General features: G+C 43.9%; 1 pseudogene; it reads right to left on the bottom strand.

Moving 5' to 3' along the window:
- Window positions 1-16,680: 16,680 nt before the first annotated feature.
- LOC112927671 (MARCKS-related protein-like) lies at window positions 16,681-17,332 on the bottom strand (annotated as a pseudogene).
- Between the last annotated feature and the right edge of the window lie 7,569 nt (window positions 17,333-24,901).

Below are 24,901 nucleotides of genomic sequence, written 5' to 3'. Positions count from 1 at the left end.
ATTTAAAAATAAGGTCTTTGTTGGGACTCCTGGGTGGCTCAGCGGTTGAACGTCTGCCTTTGGCTCAGGGTGTAATCCCGGGATCCTGGGATCCAGTCCCACGTGGGAGCCTGCTTCTCCCTCTGCCTATGTCTCTGCCTCTCTCTGGGCATCTCTCATGAATAAATAAATAAATAAAATCTTTAAAAAAAATAAAAAGGAATAAGGTCTTTGCAGATAGCATCAATTAAGGGGCTTAAGATAATAGGGTGCTGAAATTAGCTGGAATGGCTGTCGTCCCTGTAAGGGCAGGAGAGGACACCCAGAGGAAGGCCAGGGGAAGGAGGGCTGGCAGGGATTACAGTTCTGAGGGGGGGAGGCGGGAGGAAGGACGCCCTTTCAGAGCCTGCAGAGGGAGCGTGGCCCTGCTGACACCTTGAGTTTGGACTTCTGGCCTCTCGATCTGCCAGAGAAGAAATTCCTGCCGTTTTAGGCCATCCCGCAGGTGTTCACTCCTTAGGGTGGCCCTTAGGAAACGAACCATGCACCATGCAATCCAAAGCAAATTTATGGGAAACAGGTGCCTCTCCTCCCTTTGCAGGTGAGGAAGCGGAAGCCGCGCAGCAGTGGGAAACAAAATTTAAATCCATACCTGTCTGCCAATTGGGCTCGGTCCCTTTTCAGTAACAGGCTCTGCTTGTGGAATAAGAAAAAGCCTTCATCAGGTGCCTTCAGAGCCGAGCGGCCGAGCTTTAATATGCATATGAATCACAGGGCGGGGGTGGGGGGCGGGGGGGCCTTTATTAAAATGCAGCTGCTGAGTCCGTGGGTCTGGAAGGTGCCTAATAGTCTATGCTTCCAACACGCTCCATAGGGCAGCACTTGGGTAATAGTTCAGGTAGCAAGACCTAAATCAGCAGTCAGAAAAGCATTTCTGTAGGGGTGCCTGGGTGGCTGGGTCAGTTAAGTGTCTGCCTTCAGCTCAGGTCATGATCCCAGGGTCCTGGGATCCCTTACCACAAGGGGCTCCCTGCTCAGCGGGGAGTCCGCTTCTCCCTCTCCCTGCCCCCCACTTGTGCACACTCTCTCTCAAATAGATACATCTTTTTTAAAATGTTTAAAAAGAGGGATGCTTGGGGGGCTCAGTGGTTGAGCATCTGCCTTTGGCTCAGGGCGTGATCCCAGGGTCCTGGGATCGAGTCCCGCATTGGGCTCCCTGCAGGGAGCCTGCTTCTCCCTCTACCTGTGTCTCTGCCTCTCTCTCTTTCTCTCTTTCTCTCTCTGTCTCATGAATAAATACATAAAATCTTTTAAAAATTTTTAAAAAGAAAGCATTTCTGTGAAGAGTCAGGTTGTAAATACATCAGTCCCCCCATACCTTCCAGTGGACCCCCAGTGAATGCCTGAAACCGCAGATAGTACCAAACCCTCTATAGACTGTTGTTTCTTATATATGCTTATATATACAGACCTGTGATAAGTGTATAAATTGAACACAGAGATTAACAGTAATAATTAATAAAATAGAATAATTATACTGTGAAAAAAGTTATGTGATTGTGGTCTCTCTTTCTCAAAATATCTCACTGTCCTGTACTCACCCTACTTGTGACGATGTGAGATGATGAAGTGCCCATGTGATGAGAGGCAGTGAGGCGAATGACATAGGCCTAGTGACCCAGTGTCAGGCTACTCTCTACCTTCTGACGCTGTAGAAGGAGGATCACCTGGTATTGGACCGTGGTTGACTGTGGGAAACGGAAAGGGCCCAAAGCCAAACCTTGGGTAAGGCAGGCCTGGCTGTACAGCCTCTGTCGCACCCCCTTAATCCTGCCACTGTAGTATCAAAGCAACTGTAAACGATATACAAATGAGTGGGCATGGCTGTGTCTCCTTAAAACTGCTTATAGACATACAAATTTCAATGTCTTATCATTTTAATGTGACATGAAATAGTCTTCTTCCAATTTTTTTAACCATTAAAAAATGTAAAAGAAAAAAATCTTAGCTTGTGGGCAATACCGAAAGAGGCTTGCTAGATTTGGCACACAGGCCGCGGTTTCCTGACCCCACCGTGGTCTAAATTATTAAGACCTGGCTGTTGCATGGTATGGAAGAGGTTATCTTATTGTAGAAGAGGCAGCTTATTTGAAAAACATCCTGCTGGGATGGGAAGAGTGCTGGAGTAGGGGTGAGAAAAATCTAGGTTTTACCCCTACCCGTGCTCCTTATTAGCAAATGACTTCTCTAAGATGCCTCCTTCATTGTTGTTTTGTTTATTCACTGGAGTTAATTACAAAACAAAACAACACTGCCTTATCTTTCTGGGGTTGTCTGCAAGTTAAATGGGGGGGGGGTGTATTCCTTAACTCCCCTTTCTTCCTGTTCCTAGTACCCTCTCTTTTGTTCTGTTTTGCATATGAATTTACTCCCTCCAGGCAAATTAGTGGAGCTGAGGACGTTAATTTATGTGGACTCGTGTCAACATCAATCTTAGAACAAAAGGGGCCAGTGTGGTTTGAAGGCCTGGACATCATAAAACTAAAACCACTGGAAATAGATACACATACACCTTCGACAAACAAAACCCCAATGCCAAATAGGCGTCTGAGAGGGTCCGGGAAATGGTGGCTGGGTGGCAGGGGGAAGGAGAAAGGATTTTGAAGGCAAAGGGAATAGAGAGTCTAAGGAAAAGAAGCCAGAAACAAGGAGGGGGGCTGAGGATATAATCCCTTAGTCATCAGCTCTGAGGCCCGTATCACTGTGGAGATGCTCTGTGTGTAGCACCAGGTATATGCACTGTGTATACACCGCTGGCACTTGAAGCCAGCATTCCCACTCCAAGCTCACCTTGCAGAGCCAGCATAGGCTTACCTCAGATTAACACTTTCTTCCCATGACATTCATCTTGAATAAAATCCTCCTCCAAAAAAAATAAAAAATAAAAAATAAAAAATAAAAAAAATAAAATCCTCCTCCACTGGTGAGCCACGAGAATGACCCAGGACACATTTGACCCCCTTTCATTAATTGCTCAGGGATAACCTCTGATATGGAAACCTGCCTTCTAATTTGCTGGTTGGAAGTAAACAAGGCATGGTAGCCGGGTCAAGAAAAAACAGCCCATACTCCAGTTTCTACTACTAAGAGAAATTGGGCCCTAAAGATAATGTTGAATTGCCATGTCTGTCCCATGTCTTACATTCAGCTCAGCAAGCTTTTCCCCAGCACTTACCATGCATTAGGCACAGCACAACACCTCATCTCCATTAATGGGTTCAAAGGGAGAAGAACATGGCTCACGTCCCCAAGGAAGGAACTTACAGTCTAGAATGAGAGACAGGCACGCCAAGAAATAACTGTAATATAATATGGAACTCACACAATTAAAACAGAAACAGATATACAAGGGTCAACAGCAGGAGTGGGGTAGAAGTGATTTATTCTAGCTGGGGCCAAGGGAGCAGGGCTAATGGAACACAGACTGGGCAGAGAAACGCCCTCCCCTCCCCAGGAAGGTTTTGAAGAATAGTAATGCATACAGCATGCTTCTTTTGTGCCAGGCACTGGACTACATTAACCCCTTCGGTCCTCACAACAACCCAGTCTCTCTCTTTCCCTTGGAGTTGGAACGGGGATCGAGACACACTAGTCAGTCTCTGCCAGTGGCCTGGACTGAAGACACATACGTGCAAGAGGTATGGATGGGCCGCATCAGGCCATGTGTACACTGAAGCCTTCCAAACTGTCTTGTAGAGAATGGCAGAGACAGAGAATGAAAATGCATGAAGAGATGTGCAAGCAGAAGTAAAGACCAACAGCTGGAGTGAGCAAGCGGGAGAAAAGGAGGAAGGCTCAAGGTCACAGGGTCTTAGTTCAAACAGCTCAGAGTAGAGAATCCTATTGGCACAGCTTTAATGTATTTCCAACCCCAGTCCTCCCATCCAGAGCGGATAGAGCAGACCAAACCATGTGACCTACCTTCAGCCCAAGGATGCTAAGGCAGTGAGTTAAACCTGCCTCGAGAGAAGCAGAATTAAAGCAACAGCAGAGGGAACCCTGGTGGCTCAGCGGTTTAGAGCCTGTCTTCGGCCCAGGGTGTGATCCTGCAGTCCCTGCGTGGAACCTGCTTCTCCCTCTGCCTGTGTCTCTGCCTGTCTCTGTCTCTCAAGAATAAATAAATAAAATCTTTAAAAAATAAAATAAAGCAACAGCAGCAAATAGAAGCGTGGGTCTCCTGAGTGCTTTCCAGTGCCTGCTTTCTGTTTGTGATGCCCAGAGGTCTCCTGCCCTTGGACTCCATGAGATGCCTCCAGTATGTTACCAATCAGATTCCTGGGTTTTGGCTTGTGGTGTTTTCGAGTAGCAGTTTCGCTTAGTTGCAACGAAAAGATTCTCACTTAAAACATAAAAGAGGCATCCGGGCAACTATTTTTCAGGAGGAGAACTTTCCAGGGCGCCTGCTTTTGTTTCATTCACAGCAGTGCATTCTGACTTTGCAAAATTTGGCAGACAATGAAAATTTTTTTTCACAGAAGATTGTGATATTAAAGAATAAGAACTTAAGTGCTTTGGGTAATATGATTTAAGTTTTCTCCTTCTGCACTATATTCCCTATTTTTAGATCCTCTGTTATAGGACCACCAGTTTTAACAATTAGAGGTAAAAGAGACAGAGGCAGGGAAGAAGCAGCCATATAGTACAGATTCCTTTGTGTATGAAACTCAACTGAACATAATGGATTCACCCAGTTAAAGGCTCCCTTTTCCCAGACCCAGTCGCCACTTGATGAAAGCTCCTCTGGATGCTAAAGGGATCTTCACATGGGCTCAGTCCTCCTTGTGTCCTATTTGTAATATGAACAATGGAGAGAAAAAAGAATCTCTGAGACTGGGTTTGAAACCCGTATCTAGGCATGTGCAAGTGAGCCAGGCCTGCTGAAAGCCAAGGCTTTTTATTCGACTTCGTTGAGGAGCGGACGAGGCCCTGGAAATGAAAGTGCTTTGTAATCTCAACATCGTGTAAATGTGAGGAATGAGGGGAGTGAAAGGATAGGATGGAAGGGGACACTGACATTTGTTGACTTGCATGACCTCTCCTTGGGCCTGCAGAGCAGACCTGCCGCTAGGTACTTTCACTCTGCGTTTTACAGATGGCACAATGGAGGCTCTTAAATTATGCCAATAATCATAACAGATAAAACAGCTTTTCCATACTAAAGTGTTATTCTCCATGTCTCAACATTCCAAATAATTAATCATCATATTTCAAAGGTAGCGATGAGCACCCTTGAACACAATGATTCAATAATGAGTTATCATCATTCCATGATGAATTCAACTAATGAGGATCCGTGCTACCTCCCTGCATCGAGCACCCTGTCTGTATTATTCCAGTCATGAGGGCGGACTCCAAATACCCCCACGTGGATGCAAAAGCTTGTTCAACTGATTCAGAGGACCAGTTATAGGACAGGGCTTTTGGATTCTGAAATAAGAGGATAAAGGAAGGTAATACCACACATCTGCCAACCTTCCCAGCATACCTATTTGTACGCAATTGTGTGAGCACAAAAGGTGCCCAGCAGAGCCAGTGAGTGGCGATTGAAATCCATCCATAGTGCTGCTCACCGAGCTTGGCACAATCACATGGAGCTACCTCCCCCCAGAGAGAGCATTTTTCTGCCAATCTGCCCAAGGGCACCGTACAGTCCCCAAACTCTGTGCCTTTGGGGATGCATAAGCCAAGGAAGGGTGGCTTTTACTGATTCAAGGTACCCTTGCAAAGGTACCCGATTGTCTAGTGTGGCTCCCCTCTTCTTTCAAAAGCATGGTTTGTTTTTTTTGTTTTTTGATCTTTTTTCCCCAGAGGCACACCTTAATCCCAAAGTAAAAGCAACTTTTGTGCCGGGGGTGGGGGGGGACACCTGTGTGTAGTCCATACCTGTCAGCTCTCCCCAAAATAAGATTTTTCGATACTAGAGGCTGATTTTTGGAGCCAGAAAAATCACACAAACCTAATTGCAGAGACGAAGGCAGTCCTTTGCTTCTGAGACTTCAGGAAAAGCTACTCAACATGGGCCTGGGTAAAAGGGGACAGGGCCTCTGAGATGAGGGCCTGCTCCTCTTTGAGCCAGGCTCCGTGAGACAGCTCTTGATCCTACCCATGGAGCACATGATAAGGCTCTGAGTCTGGCCTCAGCTGAGGAAGTTTGGGTCTGGCGGGGCTGGGAAAAACAAAAAGAAACCTTGGGGAAATAGAGACAGCCCTCCAGACCCAGACTCTCTAGAAGGGACACCAAAGGATCAGTTTTCTGCATGGTATTGGTCTTTCATGACCAGCTCTTCTCTACCCTAAAGACAGCTTTCATAGACATTTGCTCAGGATTGGCTTCAAAAATATATACAGAGGGGCACCGGGGTGGGTCAATGGTTGAGCATCTGCCTTTTGGCTCAGGTCGTGATCCCAGGGTTCTGGAATCCAGTCCCACATTGGACTCCCCGCAGGAAGTCTGCTTCTCCCTCTGCCTGTGTCCTCTGCCTCTTTGTGTCTCTCATGAATTAAAAAAAAATCTCAAAAAAAGAAAAGAGGGATGCCTGGGTGGCTCAGCAGTTGAGCATTTGCCTTTGGTTCAGGGCGTGATCCCATGGTCTCGAGATCGAGTCCCACATCGGGCTCCCTGGGGGGAGCCTGCTTCTCCCTCTGCCTATGTCTCTGCCTCTCTCTGTGTTTCTCATAAATAAATAAAATCTAAAAAAAAGAAAAGAAATATATATACATAGAGGTGATTCTCATCCATCGTTATGGACTACATGTTTGGATCCTCCCAGACCTCATATGTTTAACTCCTAATCTCCAATGTGATGGTAGCAGGAAGTGGGGCCTTTGGGAGGTCACAAGGGCTAGAGCTTTCATGATCGGACCAGTGCCCTTATGAGCAGAGCTTGTTTTTTCTATGTTCTCCACCATGTGAGGTGACAAGAAGAAAATGGCCAACTACAAGATGCAGGCCAAGAAGCAGGCCTTTACTAGTCACTGGGTCTGCCATCACCGTGATCTTGGACTTTCCAGCCTCCAGAAACGTGAGAAATAGTTTGTTGCTTAAGCTATCCACTCTGCTGTAATTCAAACTAAGACACTCACCTTCTAATATACTTTCTGTGAGAGAAAACGTGTAACCAGGGCGTTGAATATTACACATAACTGCAGTAGGACTACAAGCATGTGGTACTTTGGTGATGGGCTGGAAAGGTTTCACGTAAGCAAGCTGGAAACTGCTATGTTTGGGCTGCTTGCAGCTTTGACCATTGGCTGGGCCTAAGCCGTTTGTACAAACACCATGGTTTATGCTGAACATCTGCTTTCCTTCTGGGAGTCTGGAATTCTGGGACATGCTAGGCGAAGGGTGACTCCAATAATAGCCCGTTACAAACTTTGAACACGGAGTCTCTAATTAGCTTCCCTGGTAGGCAATGCTTTACATGTGTTGCCACAATTTAATGCTGGAGGAATGACATGCATCCTTTGTGACTCCACTGGGAGGGAAGACTTGACAACTTGTGCCAGGTTTCCTCTAGACTTGGCGCCCGTGCTACTTTTTCCCTTTGCTGTTTTTTGCTTTGTACCTTTTCACTGTAGCAAGTCATACCTGTGAGTAAGAATATACGCTGAGTCCTGTGAGTCATCCTACCAAACCAGTGAACCCGGGGGTGGTCTCGGGGACCCTCGACATAGGTGAACACCAAGTGTCACGTTGGGGGTGGAGGTTCCTTAAAAACAAAATCTTTAAGAAAAACACCCTCAAACCACTGAATACATGTTAATTTCTATTCTTGTTTATTCCTCAAATGTTTAGAGGTAGCTTACGAAAAGAATATGAATAATAACACAGCATGACCTCATTATGTAACAATATACATATGGGCATAGGGAAAAGGACTGAAAACAACACATCAAAACATTAACAGTTGTTTTCTCCAGATGAACTGATAGAATTCTATTGCTTAATTTTTTCTCCTTCTTGGGCCTAACAGTATTCTTTTCCACATTTTCCACAATGAGCACATATAGCTTTTATCATGAGACTAAAAAAAGATTACATAAAAGTGAATGGGCTTTTAAAATATTTTTCTTTGTTTATTTGAGAGAGAGAGCGAGCGCGAGCACTAGCAGGGGGCAGGGGTAGAAGGAAAGAGAGAGAGAGAAGCGGACTCCCACCTGAGCAGGAAGCCTGACATGGGACTCGATCCCAGGACCCCAAGATCATGACCTGAGCTGAAGGTAGATGCTTAACCAACGGAGCCACCCAAGAGCCCCCATAAAAGAGAATGTTAAATATAATTAAGAATAGGAAAATCGGGCAGCCCGGGTGGCTCAGCGGTTTAGTGCCTGCCTTTGGCCTGGGGCATGATCCTGGAGACCTGGGATCAAGTCCCACCTCAGGCTCCCTGCATGGAGCCTGCTCCTCCCTCTGTCTCTCTGTCTCTGTCTCTCTCTGTCTCTGTCTCTCTCTCTGTCATTCATGAATCGATGAATAAAATATTTTTTTTAAAAAAGAATAGGAAAATCAGGCAAAATAAATAAAAATGCAGGAAGCTATGACCAAGAGAAAAACATTGAAAATAGATGTACAGACTGTAACAACCTCTAAAACTTTTAACATTTGTGCCTCAAATTTGACTCTGAGTTCCCTGACAGTAAAGGCAAAATAGAAACACAGATCAGTCATCGAGAAAGCATAGTACTGGGCACCTAGGTGCCTCAGTGGTTGAGCAGCTGTCTTTGGCTCAGGGCATGATCCCAGAGTCCTGGGATCGAGTCCCACATCAGGCTCCCTGCATGGAGCCTGCTTCTCCCTCTTCCTGTGTCTCTCTCTCTCTCTCTCTCTCTCTCTCTCTCTGTGTGTGTGTGTGTGTGTGTCTCATGAATAAATAAATAAAATCCTTAAAAAAAAGAAAGCATAGTATTTCTATCACTGTATATTTCTATCACTGTATATCAATACATAGTATTTCTATCACTATATATAGAAACTCAGAGGCTTAAAACAACATCTATTAGCTCAGAGTTCTACAGGTCAGAAGTCCAGCTGTGTTCTTGTCCACAGAATTTCATTACTTGTCCTTGTTGAACTGAGATCTCCATCTTTAAGCAAGAAACAGAGTATCAAATCTGTCTTGTGTTTCAAATCTCTGACTTCTCTGTCTCTAACTTTAGATTTAAAGGGCTCATGTGATTAGGTCAAGACCCCTCAGAGATTCTATCCTTATTAAAATCAACTGTTCATAGAACAGAAGTGAATCACAGGGATGAAATCTACCATATTCGCAACCTCTGGGTTATACAGGAAGTGTGCATGCACCACCAGTGTGTGGAGAATCTTGGCGACCAATCTGGAGCTCTGCCTTCATATAGCATGTATAATTCTGTATATTTTGGAAAAGATGGAATTTAACTATTTTCCATACATACATATGGTCTCTCCCCTCATTCTGTGCCTAGAGAGTCCCAGGGGAAGCAGACAGTAACTTGTGTGAACACCCAACACATTCAAATGCTCCTTTTAATTCTAATGTTTATCCTTTTTTAAAAAATATTTATTTATTTGAGAGAGCACACACGCATGCACATGAGAGAGCATGAGCAGGTGAGGTGCAGAGGGAGAAGCAGACTCCCCACCAAGCCCGACTCGGGGCTCAACCCTGGGACTCCGGGACCATGACCTGAGCTGAAGGCAGATGCCCAAATGACTGAGCCACCCAGGCGCCCTCTAATGTTTATCTTTTAAGGAAATATGGCAAAAATGAGCTGTAAAAGAGGAAGAAGTTGGCCGGAGACTATGGGAAGAACGGGTGCTCTGGGGCAGAATGGAGGGAGATTGACACTGGAGGCAGCCACAGGTTGGGGAAAATGAAAACTTAATCAAGAGTCTGAAACCAGGGGGCCCCTGGGTGGCTCAGCAGTTTAGTGCCTGCCTTTGGCCCAAGGTGTGATTCTGGAGTCACGAGATCGAGTCCTACATTGGGCTCCCTGCATGGAGCCTGCTTCTCTCTCTGCCTGTGTCTCTCTGCCTCTCTCTTTCTCTCTCTGTCTCTCATGAATAAATAAATAAAATCTAAAAAAAAAAAAAGTCTGAAACCATGGGGCACTTGGGTGGCTCATTTGGTTAAACATCTGCCTTCAGCTCAGGTCATGATCCCAGAGTTGTAGGACTGCCCCTCAGTTGGCCTCTGAGCTCAGCGTGCAGTCTGCTGGAGATTCTCTCTCTCTCCCCCTCTGCTCCTGCCCCCGCTCCCTGTGCTTTCCCATGCTCTCTCTCTCAAAAAATACATAAAATCTTATTTTGAGATAAAGAGTGGAGGTAAATAGGGGAAAGGGTCAGGGGAGAGAGGGAGAAGCAGCCTCCCTGCTGAGCAGGGGGCCCCATGCAGAGCTCCATTCCAGGACACTGAGATCCATGATAGTTAACAAAAGTGGAAACATCACAGATGTCCATCAGTGGGTGAAAGGATTAAAAAAAAAAAAAAAAGGTAGATCTGCAGAACGCATTATTATTCAGCCATGAAAAGGAGCGAACTACTGATACATGCCGCAGCATAGATGAACCTTGAAAACATTATGCTAAGTGAAATAAGTCAGAAACAAAAAAAATACGTATTAATTTCATTTTCATGAAATATCTAGAATAGGCAAATCCATATAGACAGTAAGGTTAATAACGGTTGTCAGGTAATGGAGAAAGTAGGGAGGAGGGATTAAAATTGGGATTGACTGCTAACCGGTGTAGGTTTTCTTGGGGAGGCTGGGTGGTAGGAAGTTCTAGAATTAGACAGTGATGATGGTTATATGACATAGTAAATATACTGAATACCACCGAATTGGACACATTAAATGGTAAATTTAACAGTATGTGAACTATACCTCAATAATAATAAATATACTTTAAAAAATAGGCTACAGTGGGGCATGGGTGGCTTAGTTGATTAGGTATCTGACTTTTGATTTTGGCTCAGGTTGTGGTCTCAGGGTTGTGGGCATGGAGCCTGATTAGGATTCTCTCTCTCCCTCTGCTTCTGCTCACTCCCTACCCTCTCCTCCTAATGAAAAAGAAGAAGAAAAAAAGCAACAGAGCTACTTCCAGATTCTGGTCCTCTGACCTGAGGAATCAGGAGGTCAAGCTAGAATGCCCCCTCACTACACACTAAGGGAGGATGTAGAGGAGAGGGAGTGTTGAGTTAATTTAGAAAAAATGAAATTAAATCACAACCTGAAATGAGGAGATGAAATGTCTCCCCACTCAGAGGGAATATGTCAACTGTAAAAATGAAACTTTTTCCTTCTTTAGGGGTAGAGGCAAATAACAAATGCTGTTTCTCTCAAAGTGTCGGCTGGTCTCGTCGTAAGGAAAGGAATCTAGTCATCTAGTTTGGTCTCCAAACCAGGCGTCAGAAATTTTTCTTTCTCTCTCTCCACTGAATGGACTGATTTCAAACCTCTGTTGCTGATGAATTATTTAATTGCCCTCTGCGAAAAGCCTAAAAGCTGGTGGGTCAAGGAAATGTACTCTGGGACACTCTCAGTTGGATGTTATGCCAAAAAAGCTGTAATAGCGATGGGGGTGGTGGCGGAGGGGGCTTTCTTTTCCTTTTTTGCCAATGTGGTAAATCTCAGCGTTTTGGAAAAGCATTTTGTGATAGCTCAGGTGAGGATGAGCTTCTCTCTTCCTGACACATTTATACTCCTCTTTGCCTAGATAACTACTTCTCACGTCTCACCTTAGATATCAGCTCCTTTAGTAGGCCCCTCCCTGAACGCCTATGACATACAAGGAGCTTGGAGGACGTATTTGATATTTCAGATTGCCCAAAACAAGAGAAGAATCCTGAATTTTCTATTTTTGCATAGGAAATGATTTTACACTTCACAGCTTAAGGGGATTCATGTTTATCACCTTATAGTTTCCATGGGTCAGCAGTCTGAACTGCATGTTTTGCAAAGGGGCTCATAAGGCCGCAGTCACGTGTGTCCACTAGGCTATCTGCTAATCTAAGGCCTGGGGTCCTTTTCCAAACTCATTTAGGCTAGCAGAATTTGCTTCCTTGCAGGAGTAGGACAGAGCACCTTGGCTCCTAGTGCTTTCCCCTCTCCATAGGCACTTCATAACTGCTGGTTAGTTTCTCCAAGGCCAGAAGAAAGCATCTCTACTGTTCAGAGGTTCTGATTTTAAGGAAGGCTTCGCTCCTTTATAAAAGCGCTCACCTGATTAGGTCAGGCCCACCCAGCATATTCTCCCTTTTGAGTGACTATTATGGACACATTAGGGACCTTACTTACTTCTGAAAAATCCTTTCATCTTTGCCATATAACATAATCCCAGGAGCGATGTCACATCATATTCACAGGCTCTGCCCATACTTAAGGGGAGATCATTATAGAGCGTGTGTGTGGATCCAGGGCAGGAATTTGGGGACCATTCTGCAATTCAGTATATTATGGACCCTTGAATTTTACTTTAAGGGACCACCCTTCCCCTCTCAGTTCATGAGCTTTGGGTGGGGCTGACCCAAATTCCCACCATTCCCTAAATGATTGTATAGAAAATTCAACAATGAGCTGTTCTTTGTCCAGCACTAGGCACATCATATATTATTTTATTCTCCGTAATTCTGTTTTTAGGTTTATAACCTTGCTCCATACTAGAATACAAGTATCATGAAAGGGGGGACCTTACAGATCTTGTTCAATTTTCTGTCCTCTGAACCTAGATGGTTTTTGGTATATATTAGGGGGTAATTGGGTCTAAATATATATATATTTGGTATGTATTAGGGAACATTTGTTAAACGGGCTTTCTCCATTTTCACATGAGAAAGGAAGCTTGACGAAGCAATAGGATTGTCCTTGAATAACACAGCTTGTAAATGTTTTCAAGGTGGAGAGAATGTCTTCAAAACAAGGAAAAATAGTAACCACTTCTGTAACAATATGTGCCAGGCACAGGCCTCACTTCATCTTCAAAACCACTCTAAGGTGCATTTAGCAGGGAGGTGATAGTGATTTATGGCACATTTCCCAGTTCCGTGCACTCAGACCTCTCAGGCTCACGAGGCTCTGCAAGCCTCGCAGCCCTCAGAATCCGCACTTGCCTCTGCACTGCACGCGAAGGAAACTGTTACATGGCATCTCGTGAATTTTAGGGGCCCGCTCATTCTCTTTCAGCCCAGCAGGCCGAGAGAACGGGTAGACCATATTCCCTAACTTCGAAACAAAATAAGCCCTCCTGGAGCCTCAAGATGGGGGAGAGCGTGGGGCCCCACCCGGAAGTGGACCTCATGCCTCCACAGTTGATTGGCGAGGACCCGGTCACGTGACCCCACGCAACGGCGGAAGTGGGCGGGGCCATCCTTTGAACTGGGAAGTACAAAGCCGGCAGTCGTTAGTCCTCCTGAGGCGATCCTCCTCTGGAGACCGTTGGCCCGCCTGCTGGGGCCGTTGGAGCCGAGGGAGCTCGGGCGTTCCTGGCTACGAATGGGGGGAAGTTTCCTTTGGGTAAGTAAAAAATGTGAGGAGCAAAGGAGCTTTTTGTTCTTCGTAAGTCTGCTGCGCTGTTTGACGAGCAGTTGCTGTTCCTTTGGTTTTTACCTTCATTTTGCCGGCTGGTTTTACTTTCGTGTTTCGATGTGTCGGTCAAAATGGAGCTCGACAGCCCTCTAGAACTCAGTACCCCTTTCTCTAGAAACGACGACGATTCTGTTTTTTCCCTCTCCTCCCCTGGCTTCCCACCTCAAGAATTAAGCTCTTCAAGGGCCCGGGTTTTGTTAAAAGCGTGAACCATGTAATTTCTAAATTTCAAAGAGTTTCCTAAAACAGTCTTAAAATTTGAGTTCGTATTGTGGAGGATTCGCTTAAGTAACAAAAGTTCAAAATAGCAAAAATAAAGAACTTGAACAGAAAGGAATTGTTTGTAGATATTTGGACAAGGTCTAAAAACAGGTATTTTAATAATGTATGAAATATTGTAAGGGAGAATGAAACATAGGGGAGGTTTTAAGTAGACTGAACCGTATAGAGAAATTAAAACCCGAAAATCTTGAGATATTTTTCTTCTTAATATCACAGAAAATAGGGACGCCTGGGTGGCTCAGTGATTGAGCGTCTGCCTTCGGCCCAGGGCGTGATCCTGGTTCGGGGATCGAGTCCTGCATCGGGCTCCCTGCATGGAGCCTGCTTCTCCCTCTATGTCTCCTGTGTGTCTCATGAATACATACATTAATAAAACCTTTAAATGTGTGTATATATATATATATTAAATACGTATATTTGATAAATATATATCCTATATTTAGATATGTATATCACAGATACTAATTTTAAAGGAGGAAATGCCTTGCTATAGAAGTGATTGGTTTTTTTTTAAAAAAACTTTTCTTTGAAAGTGATTTCTTTTAAAAGATTGAGCATCTCAGCGATTGAGCGTCTGCCTTCGGCTCAGGGAGTGATCCTGGTTCGGGGATCGAGTCCTGCATCGGGCTCCCAGCAGGGAAGCTGCTTCTCCCTCTATGTCTCCTGTATGTCTCCTGAATAAATATATTAATAAAGCTTTTAAATATATATATGTATATTGGATATGTATATTTGATAAATATATACCATGTATTTATTTTTATATATATATATATATATATATAGCACGGATACTAATTTTAAAGGAGGAAATGCCTTCCTATAGAAGTGATTGCTTTTTTTAAAAATTTTAAACTTTTTCTTTGAAAATGATTTCTTTTAAAAGATTGAGCATCTCAGCAATTGAGCATCTGCCTTTGGCTCAGGGCATGATCCTGGTTTGGGAATTGAGTCCTGCATCAGGCTCCCAGCAGGGAACCTATTTTTCCCTCTATGTCTCTTGTGTCTCTTATGAATGAATACATTAATAAAGCCTTTAAATAAATAAATATATATTTAAATATATATATCACATACTAATTTTACTTTTTAAAAAAGATTTTATTTATTCATTCATGAGAAACACAGAGAGAGAGGCAGAGACGCAGAGACACAGGCAGAGGAGAAGCAGGCTCCATGTAGGGAGCAGGATGTGGGACTCCATCCCGGGTCTCCAGGATCATGCCCTGGGCCGAAGGCGGCGCTAAACCGCTGAGCCACCTGGGCTGCCCCCAGATACTAATTTTAAAGGAAATGCCTTGCTGTAGAAGTGATTGCTTTTTTAAAAAATTGTAAGCTTTTTCTTTGAAAATAATTTCTTTTAAAAGATTTTATGGGGATCCCTGGGTGGCGCAGCGGTTTAGTGCCTGCCTTTGGCCCAGGGCGTGATCCTGGAGACCCTGGATCGAATCCCACATCGGGCTCCTGGTGCATGGAGCCTGCTTCTCCCTCTGCCTGTGTCTCTGCCTCTCTCTCTCTCTCTCTATCATAAATAAATAAAAATTAAAAAATAAAAATAAAAAAATAAAAGATTTTATGTATTCGTGAGAGACACAGAGAGAGAGGCAGAGACATAGGCAGAGGGAGAAGCAGGCTCCCTCTGGGGATCCCGATGCAGGACTCAATCCCAGGACCCCCAGGATCATGCCCTGAGCTAAAGGCAGATGCTGAACCACTGAGCCACCCAGGTGCCCCGCAAATACAATTTTCTTTACGTGACAAATAGGAATACATTTTGTTTTTATTAGTAATTTCCAGTTTAACTGCTTCGTGATCAGAGGGTTGTTTGTAATATTTCTTTTGTGAAATTTGTTGTTTCCTTGCAACTTAATCTATGATCAGTTTTTGTGAATATGCCATGCAGAATTGAGAAGTAATGTTTTGTGTGATCAGAGTTTAGAGCTTTACATATATTCATAAGTTCTACCGTGTTGCTTATGCTGTTCAGGTGTTCTTTTTTCTTATTTTTTTGTCCACTTGATTTGATTTGTAGTGAGCAGAATATTCTTACTGTGTTTCTGTTCCTGTCTCCTTGCAACTTCTGTAGTTTTTTTTTTTTTTCATTACTAAAGGGATGACATTTATTCCTTTTCCAAATGTTACAGTAAAACTAGGTGGAAGAGAATGGTTTTAGCAGTTAGAAAAAAAAAGTACAAATCTGGGGTTTGGCCATTAAAAGTTATTTACAACAATGGGAGGGGGAAAAAAAGACAACAAAAAGTTGTTTCACATTACAGACCTCCCCCTCACCCCAAAGCCTAATACTTGCTTACCAAGTCAAAAAAGCGACACAGTCGATTCACAAGCTGGAGGTTTGAACTTGAGTAAGACATTTATAAAAACCTGGACAGGGGCAGTGTCCTCCCTAGCCCAGGTGCCATTAGGCACAGCACAAGAGACTAAAAACTCAACAGAGGGGAAGGCTGGACACTCGGGGTTGGGAGTGTAGGCACCCCACATCTGGCTCAGGGATTTGGGGAGTAAACAAAACTTACTTGGAAAAGAACTGGGGAAGAAAACCAGCAATTGCCTTCTGCAGGGGTAGGGGCAGGAGCATATTTCACATTACTAACCTAACTCGGGAAACTGCAAGGGACCATCTTCAGCTGGCCTTAAGAGGAAGGCCAGATGGATGATGGGAGAATCCACAGGAGGGAAAAGGAGAGGGAAGGTGGCTGGGAGGGGGCAACAGCCCCTTCCTTTTTGGGCCACAGGAAGGCAGCCAGGGCACCACCAGGTCCAGGGAGTGACCTCCACAAGGACAGCACAGTTTTTGCAGCTTAGAGATCACCCACCTGCCCCCACCCAGCTACTCATTCTGCTCATGGCAGGTGTAGGGCCACTCTCTGGCCCTGAGGGAATGGACGGCTCTGCAGCCTGGGGCCCTGCCTCTTCTGTGTCTCCTCCCTTGGAGGCAGCACTAGCCTCTGCCCCCTTGGCCTGGGGGTCCTGGCTCTCAGGGGTGGCGGCAGCCTTCCCTACCTGGGCTGTGCCTTCCTCGCCGCAGGCACCAATCTCACCCTGCTCCTGCTCTTCCTCTGTGGATGAGGAGGCAGAGGAATCACCCCCACCCTCCTTCCGATTTCTCTTGAAGGACAGACCACTCAATTTGAAAGGCTTCTTGAAAGAGAATTTCTTCTTCTTCTTGGGGGTCTCCTTGGCGGGGGCATCCCCCTTGACCTCAGTGCCCTGGCTAGGGGGTGCTGGCTCAATGGCATTGCCAATGGCCCCGGCTGCCTCTTCTGTTTTGTTCCTGGGGTGGGGGGGGCGACTCCTCTTCACCCTTGGGGGATAAGTCTCCATTGCTTTTCATGTGGCCATTCTCCTGTCAGTTGGCCTTAGCAGGGGAAGCGCGTGCTGCCTCCTCGGCGGTCACGTAGCCCCGGGGAGCCTTGGAGCTCTGGCTGCCCATGATACAGGGGGGTCTGCTGGGGGCGCCCGGGGCGCCCCAGGCTCACGCAGCAGGGGATAGTTCGGCCGGGTTGGCCTGGCCGGCGGAGGGGTGGGGCTCGCGGAGGGGTATGGGGGGGAACCGAGCTGCACCCCCAACCCCTCTCGGCGCCCGACCCGCTAGCTATGCCCGCCACCGCTCCACACCAGAATCACAACTTCTGTAGTTTTTTTTTTTACTTCATTAAGGATGTTGGCATTATTATTTGGTAATAAATACTCTTTTATTATTATTAATTATTTTTAGGGACGCCTGGGTGGCTCAGCAGTTAAGCATTTTCCTTCAGCTCAGGGTGTGATCACGGGATTCTGAGATTGAGTCTCACATCAGGCTCCCCCCAGGGAGTCTGCGTCTCCCTCTGCCTATGTCTCTGCCTCTCTGTGTCTCTCATGAATAAATAAAATCTTAAAAAAATATATTTTTAGAGAGGGAGTGGGAAGGGGGAGGGGCTGAGGGAGAGAGAGAGTAGCCCAACACCCGGCTCTATCTCCAAATGCTGAGATCATGACCTGAGCTGAAATCAGAAGTCAGATGCTTAACCGATGTGCTACTGAGGTAATAAATATTCTTATTTATTGGTAATAAATATTCTTAAATGTTGTATGATCATTTTGCATAGTGGCCTTTAATACAAAATTGTCCTTTTGTCTTGACTATTTGCTTTGAGACTTCAGTTTTACTTTGCTGATACCAGGGTATCTGCTCTTTTTCTGTTTCCATTTTTCTATTTCCATTATTCCTGTTTCTATTCATCCAGTATGCCTTTGTCCCATACTTTATTCTTTTTTTTAAAGATATTATTTATTTGGGACGTTATTTATTTGGGATGCCTGGGTGGCTCAGTGGTTGAGTGCCTGCCTTCGGCCCAAGGTGTAATCCTGGAGTTCCAGGATTGAGTCCCCACATTGGGTGCCCTGCATGGGGCCTACTTCTTTCTCTGCCTGTGTCTCTGCCTCTCTCTCCCTGTGTATCTCATGAATAAGTAAAATCTTGTGAAAAAAATATTTTATTTATTTTTTTGAGAGAGAGCAAGTGAGCATGAGAAGGGGGAGGGAAAGAGGTAGGGATAGAGGGAAAAGCAGACTCCCCACTGAGCAGGGAGACCCAGGACCATGACCTGAGCCCAAGGCTGACTTTTAATCGACTGAGCCACTCAGGTGCCCCATGTCCTGTCCTTTATAATTTAGCATTTTTGAATCACTGTTGGAGGTGTGTGTCTCTTATATACAAGAGAATTGGGGGATGCCTGGGTGGTTCAGTGGTTAAGCATCTCCTTTTGGCTCAGCATGTGATCCTGGGGTCCCAGGATTGAGTCCCACATTGGGCTCCCTGCATGAAGCCTGCTTTTTTCCTCTGCCTGGTGCGCTCTCTCTCTCTCTCTCTCTCTCTCTCTCTCTCATGAATGAATAAAGTCTTTTAAACGAGGTTTGGGTTTTGCTGTGTGTGAAATTGAAAATTGTTTGCTTTTACTAATCAAGGAAAGCCCATTTCCATTTAATTTTTTGGTATACATGTTTATTTTACATTTTGTCAATATTTTAAATTATGTATATTTTATTTGCTATGTTTATAAGATGTGTATCATTTGCTCTTTAGCATACACATGTATTTTAGGTATGTAGTAGGAGAGTTTGCATATTTGTTTTAGTGGTTATCTTAGTATTTATACCTTTTATTTCAAAAAAGTTTTTTTAAGTGACTTCAATAAATCAATATTCAATACCCAATATTGGGATGTGAATATTGGGATACCCAATATTGGTCCCATCATTGAGACCAATGATGATTGATCATCATTTCACATCATTTCACCAATATTGGGCTTGAACTCAAGACCCTTAGATCAAGAGTTGCATGCTCTTCTGACTGAGACAGCCAGGCACTCAGGTATTTATATGTTTTTTTTAATTAATTAATTTATTTATTTATGATAGAGAAAGAGGCAGAGACACAGACAGAGGGAGAAGCAGGCTCCATGCACCGGGAGCCCGATGTGGGATTCGATCCAGGGTCTCCAGGATCGCGCCCTGGGTCAAAGGCAGGCGCCAAACCGTTGCGCCACCCAGGGATCCCCTATTTATATGTTTTTAAATACTCATAGTCTCTTTTTATTGTTTAGGGTCTGGTTTGTAAATTTTTTTATTAGTATCGTAACTTTCACCTATTCCCTACTCTGTTTGGCTCTTTCACTTTCCTTTATCCCATTTATTGGTTGCATCGCTTTTGCTTTTTGCTTTGTCAAAACGTATATTTATACATGAGTCTTTCACTCTTTGTCCCAAATTTGTTTTGTTCTTTATATCATCTGTCCTTCCATCCACTTATCTATATACCAAAATGCTCTACCGTCAGTCATTTTGCCAAAGTTTTTCATAGGTGTCTCTTGGTTGGAGGAAGCTTATCTTCCAAGGACAGCAGTTGGCAAACTTTTTCTCTAGCAGGCCAGATAATATTAGGTTTTGTGCATCATATGGTCTCTGCCACACTCCTCAGCTCTGTTACTGTAGCCTGAAAGCTACTATAGACAGTAAACAAAGGAGTGTAGCTGTGTTCCCATAAAACTGTATCTGTAAACACTGAAATTTGACTTGATTATAGTTTTCACAGGTAAAAGAAAGGGAAAAATAATTTTCACAGGTTGTGAAATATTGTTACTCTTTTGGTTTTCTTTTAACTATTTGAAAATGCAAAACAAACAAACAGTTCTTAGCTCAGTCCCCATACAAAAATGGGAGAGGTTGGATGTGGTCCCGGAGAATAATTTGCCAACACTTGTTCTAGTAGATTCCTCAAAAAGGGCTCATGGGTACAAAATTCCCTAAGCTGTTGTATGTTGAAAAGTATGTGTGTGTTAATAGCCTTGATACTAGAAGGCAGCTTTGTCGGATATAAAATCCTTGGTTCATGCTTCATTGATTGTTTATAAATGCTGTTCCATTTTTGCCCTGCTTTAGATATTGTTTTTTGTTTTGTTTTGATTATATTGTTTCTGAATGTCTGATACCAGTCCAGTTCTCTCGCCTTTACATAGTACTTGATCTTTTTGCCTGGGGGTCTTCACAGTTTTAACTTTATCTTTGAAATCTAATAGACGAAAGTCTATATCTTGCAGTTGATTGTGCATTTTATTTTTTTTTTCGGATTTCACTTATTTATTTGAGAGTGAGCATGAGAGAGAGTGCGAGTGTGCAGTGCAAGCAGGGAGGAGGGGTCAGAGGGCAGAAGGAGAGAGAGAAGCAGACTCCCCACTGAGCAGGGAGCCGGATGAGGGGCTCAATTCAGGGACCCGGGGATCATGACCTGAACTGAAGGTAGATGCTCAACTGACTGAGCGACCCAGGAGTCCTTGATTGTGCATTTTTAGTGGATAGGTAGACATAGGTCTTTTTCTATTTCTGGAAGATTTTCTTGGATTATAATTTGTCCTATTGATCATCATTTCACTGGGACTGCAATAATGTCATTCCTTCTTTGCTTGGCTTCTGTTCCATTATCTTCTCTTCCTCATCTTACTTTCCTATCACATTTTCATTGTATTGTTTGTTTTCCTGCTCCCTTAATATTTTCAATGCCCTTTATTACATTTTATTAAGGTCTGTTCTCACTTGGGCATTTGTAATTTCTTCTTTTTTTTAAGATTTTATTTGTTTATTCATGAGAGACAGAGAGAGAGAATGAGAGAGAGAGGGAGGGAGGGAGGGAGAGGCAGACATAGCCAGAGGAAGAAGCAGGCCCCATGTAGGAAGCCGGGAGTCCCAGGATCACGCCCTGACCTGAAGGCAGGTGCTAAACCACTGAGCCACCCAGGCATCCCGTAATTTATTCTTCAATTGTAAAATGACTTTGTTTTTTCTTCCTTTTTTTTTTCCTGAGTTCAATCACCTCTTTTTTTTTTAAGATTTTATTTATTTATTCATGAGAGACAGAGGGAGGGGCAGAGACATAGACAGAGGGAGAAGCAGGCTCCATGCAGGGAGCCCGATGCAGGACTTGATCCCAGAATCCCGGGATCATGCCCCAAGCCAAAGACAGACCGCTGAGCCACCCAGGCATTCCCAATCACTTCTTTTAATTTCTTCCTGTATTTTGTTTATTTCTGTTTTTCCCTTTTGAATTTCTGATCCAAGGTATTTTTTTGTCACCACCTTTCCATTTTTGTCTATTTAATTCCATTTGGAGTATTGTCTTGTATCAATATTTTTAAAAGATTTTATTTGTATATTAGAGTGAGAGAGCACAGGAGCGAAGGAGGGACAAAGGGAGAGTGAGCTGAGCAGGGAGCCTGACATGGGGCTCAATCCCAGGTCCCTAATATTGTGACCTGAGTCTAAGGCAAATACTTAACTGACTGAGCCACCCACGTGCCCTGATATATTTTTGTTTCATGATTGCTTTTCTGGGGTTGGTGTTAGTTACCTCAGTTGATATGTATTACATTTTTAAAAGAATTTATTTATTCATGAGAGATACAGAGAGAGAGAGAGAAAGAGAGAGAGAGAGAGAGAGAGAGAGAGAGGCAGAGACACAGGCAGAGACACAGGCAGAGGCAGAAGCAGAGTCCATTCAGGGAGCCCCAACGTGGGACTCTATCCCGGGTCTCCAGGATCACACCCCAGGCTGCAGGCGGCGCTAAACCGCTGCGCCACTGGGGCTGCCCTGTTTTTACCCTTTATCTCTCTTAGAAGCTATGAGTTTTGGAGACTGATCCTTCAAATTGCATGTCCTTAAGTCCTCTCCCTCTCATATGTGTTCAGATACTTGGGTTTTTTTTTTTTTTAAGTAATTTTCATACTGAGGATGGATTTATGCTTCATCCCAGTCTTTTTGGATCCACCTTAGGCCCGGTTGCTTTTCTCCTTGCTTGGTTTTTATGTAGACTTGTTTTTTCCTTCTCACCCTTTTTTTTGTTTTTGGAGGGAACATTGGGAGATGGAGGCCTCAGTGGCCTTGGTTATGTTCAGCTAACTTAGAAGGCCCTAAAAATGGCTGCACTCTGAAAGGAAGGGCTTCTTTTATGTTATGGGAGAGGGGACATGGTTAAAACACAATTTGTATTTTTACACAGACCACCACTAACATGCTGCCAAGGTCAAAAAGACTTTATTTCAATTTATGGTAAGTCACACCACTATATCTGAGAAATCTTGAGAAACCTGCAAAGATATTTGATGACTTCATGGAATCTTTTAAAACTCAAGCTATTTGTCTACATTTGCCTCAGTCTTTTGGATACTGCCAGAAACTTTACTTTGGGGTTATGACAGTATGAGTAATCCATGCTGTTGAGTCATGTTCAATTAATGTAATTATAAAAGTTAGACTGAAGGTTTTTTTTTTCCCCCCAAACTCCTGGTAATGTCAAATGATAAACAACTCACCTGACGTGTCAATCATTTGAGAAAAGTTTCTCCAGTCATTTTAGTCCTACTGGGAACAATAGAGATAAAAAAATGCCTGTACTTGGTCGCCTGGGGGTGCTCAGTAATTGGACTCATGATCTCAGCTCAGGTCTTGATCTCAGGGTCGTGAGTTCAAGCTCCATGTTGGGCTCCATGCTGGGCATGGGCCCTGCTTAAAAAAATGCCTGTACTCCATGTGAGTGGAATAGAATATTATCAATTAAGATGTTTGCTATTCTAGGTAGTAAATAACATGTTACTGTCATCAAATACCAAGTCAAATAAATAATAATTCCCTAATGATCGTGGCTCTAATAGTTCAGTGATGTTTATAACATGATTTGCTCCTCCTCAAATCACCTAGATTACAAATTCCAAGGAAGCAGTAGAGTTAATGTACAATCTGTAATTTACATTCTATTATACTTAAAAAAAATTTTTTTTAAGATTTTATTTATTTATTCATGAGAGAGACAGAGAGAGAGGCAGAGACACAGGCAGAGGGAGAAGCAGGCTCCATGCAGGTAACCCGACATGGGACTTGATCCTGGGTCTCCAGGATCACACCCTGGACTGAAGGCGGTGCTAAACCACTGAGCCACCTGGGCTGCTTCTATTATACTTTAAAGGAATATTCTGAGCTATGTTTTGCAAAAGTAAGACATAGCTGACAATGCATGTCTTTAAAGTTCTATATCTGATAGATCCCTAAAATAGGAATAAAGTAAGTCAAGAGTCACTCACCCACAAGTTACTTACTAAGAATTTGCCCTTTAGGAAGTTGCATTAACTCTTCCTTGCCTAATTGATGATTTATGCAACACTCCTCTTTCAAATCTTATTCAACCTAGGCAAATTTCCACCACCTTCAAGTTTCAGACACTTGATCTCTACTGTACTCCATTTATGCATAAGCAATCTCACACCTTAAATGTTATTATCATTTGGAAATGGTTTATCTTGGGGCGCCTGGGTGGCTCAGTCGGTTAAGCATCTGCCTTCAGCTCAGGTCATGATCTCAGGGTCCTGCAATTGAGCCCTAAGTCAGACTCCCTGCTCAGCAAGGAACCTGCTTCTCTCTCTCTCTTTATCCCCTGCCCCAGATGATCATGCTCTCTTTCTCTCTCTCAAATACATAAATAAAATCTTTTAAAAAGAAGAAGAAATGGTCCATCTTCAGTTTCTCAGACTGTAATATCCAGAGTTCCTGCTACCTCACTCAAAATGAATATATACAAGGCCTTGGACTCCCAGTGATATCCCATCCCTTTGCTGTTCTCTCAGAGCACTGCTTAGTTCAGATTTCATTTGCCACCTGAAGCAGCCTGGACCCCTGAATTGGCTGTTTCAGCCATGTCTCTGCTGCTATTCCAAGATCCCTTGCCTCTTTGACCTATAACTTTATTATATTGTATTTTTTTAAGTAAGCTTAACACTCTGCATGGGATTCGAACTCACGACCCCCAGATAAGAGTTGCATGCTCTACTGACTGAGCCAGCCAGGCACCCCTTGACCTGTAGTTTTAGTTGTGCAATTCTCTACTGTGGTTATCCCCAGAGAGATTTATCCTGGCATACACCCCCGCCCCCAAACTGGCTTTGCCATTAACTCCAATGCCCAATGTCAGCTGAACTCTTTTGTGTCTTTGTGTACGCCCTCTTTTGTTCTACTGCACTTTCTCTTCCACACCCCCACTCTTCTCAAGCCTCCTCACTAACTTTTACAACCTCCTATCTCACTATTGTGTTGTACTCCTGCTTCAATCAGAGTGTGCTGTTCATCAGTTCTTTGACAATCTGTCTCCTTTCCCTTCCTCAAGCTTTCTCTCTTGCTGCTCCCTCAGCCTGCATTCATTACCCTTATCATCTTTGCAAAAGGCTATAAACCTTTCCAGATCCAGCTGATGCTCCCTTTAGGAAGCCCAGTCAGGACTCCTCACTCAAAAACCTTTCCATTCGTCTAACACTTTGTTTATACTTCTCATATGGTATTTCTGTTATTGGAGCTTATAGCTGATCATTGTGTTTGCCATAGGTACATTATCTTCAACAGGGCTCTGAGCCCTTTGAGGGCAATGATAATCATCTGGTTTTTTTCTTTGTATCCTTAGCATCTCCTTTAAGGCATAAC

The sequence above is a fragment of the Vulpes vulpes genome, chromosome X (assembly GCF_048418805.1).
Source record: "Vulpes vulpes isolate BD-2025 chromosome X, VulVul3, whole genome shotgun sequence".
NCBI lineage: Eukaryota > Metazoa > Chordata > Mammalia > Carnivora > Canidae > Vulpes > Vulpes vulpes.
Note: the sequence above shows the minus strand (reverse complement) of the source record. Positions and strands in the feature narration are given on the sequence as shown.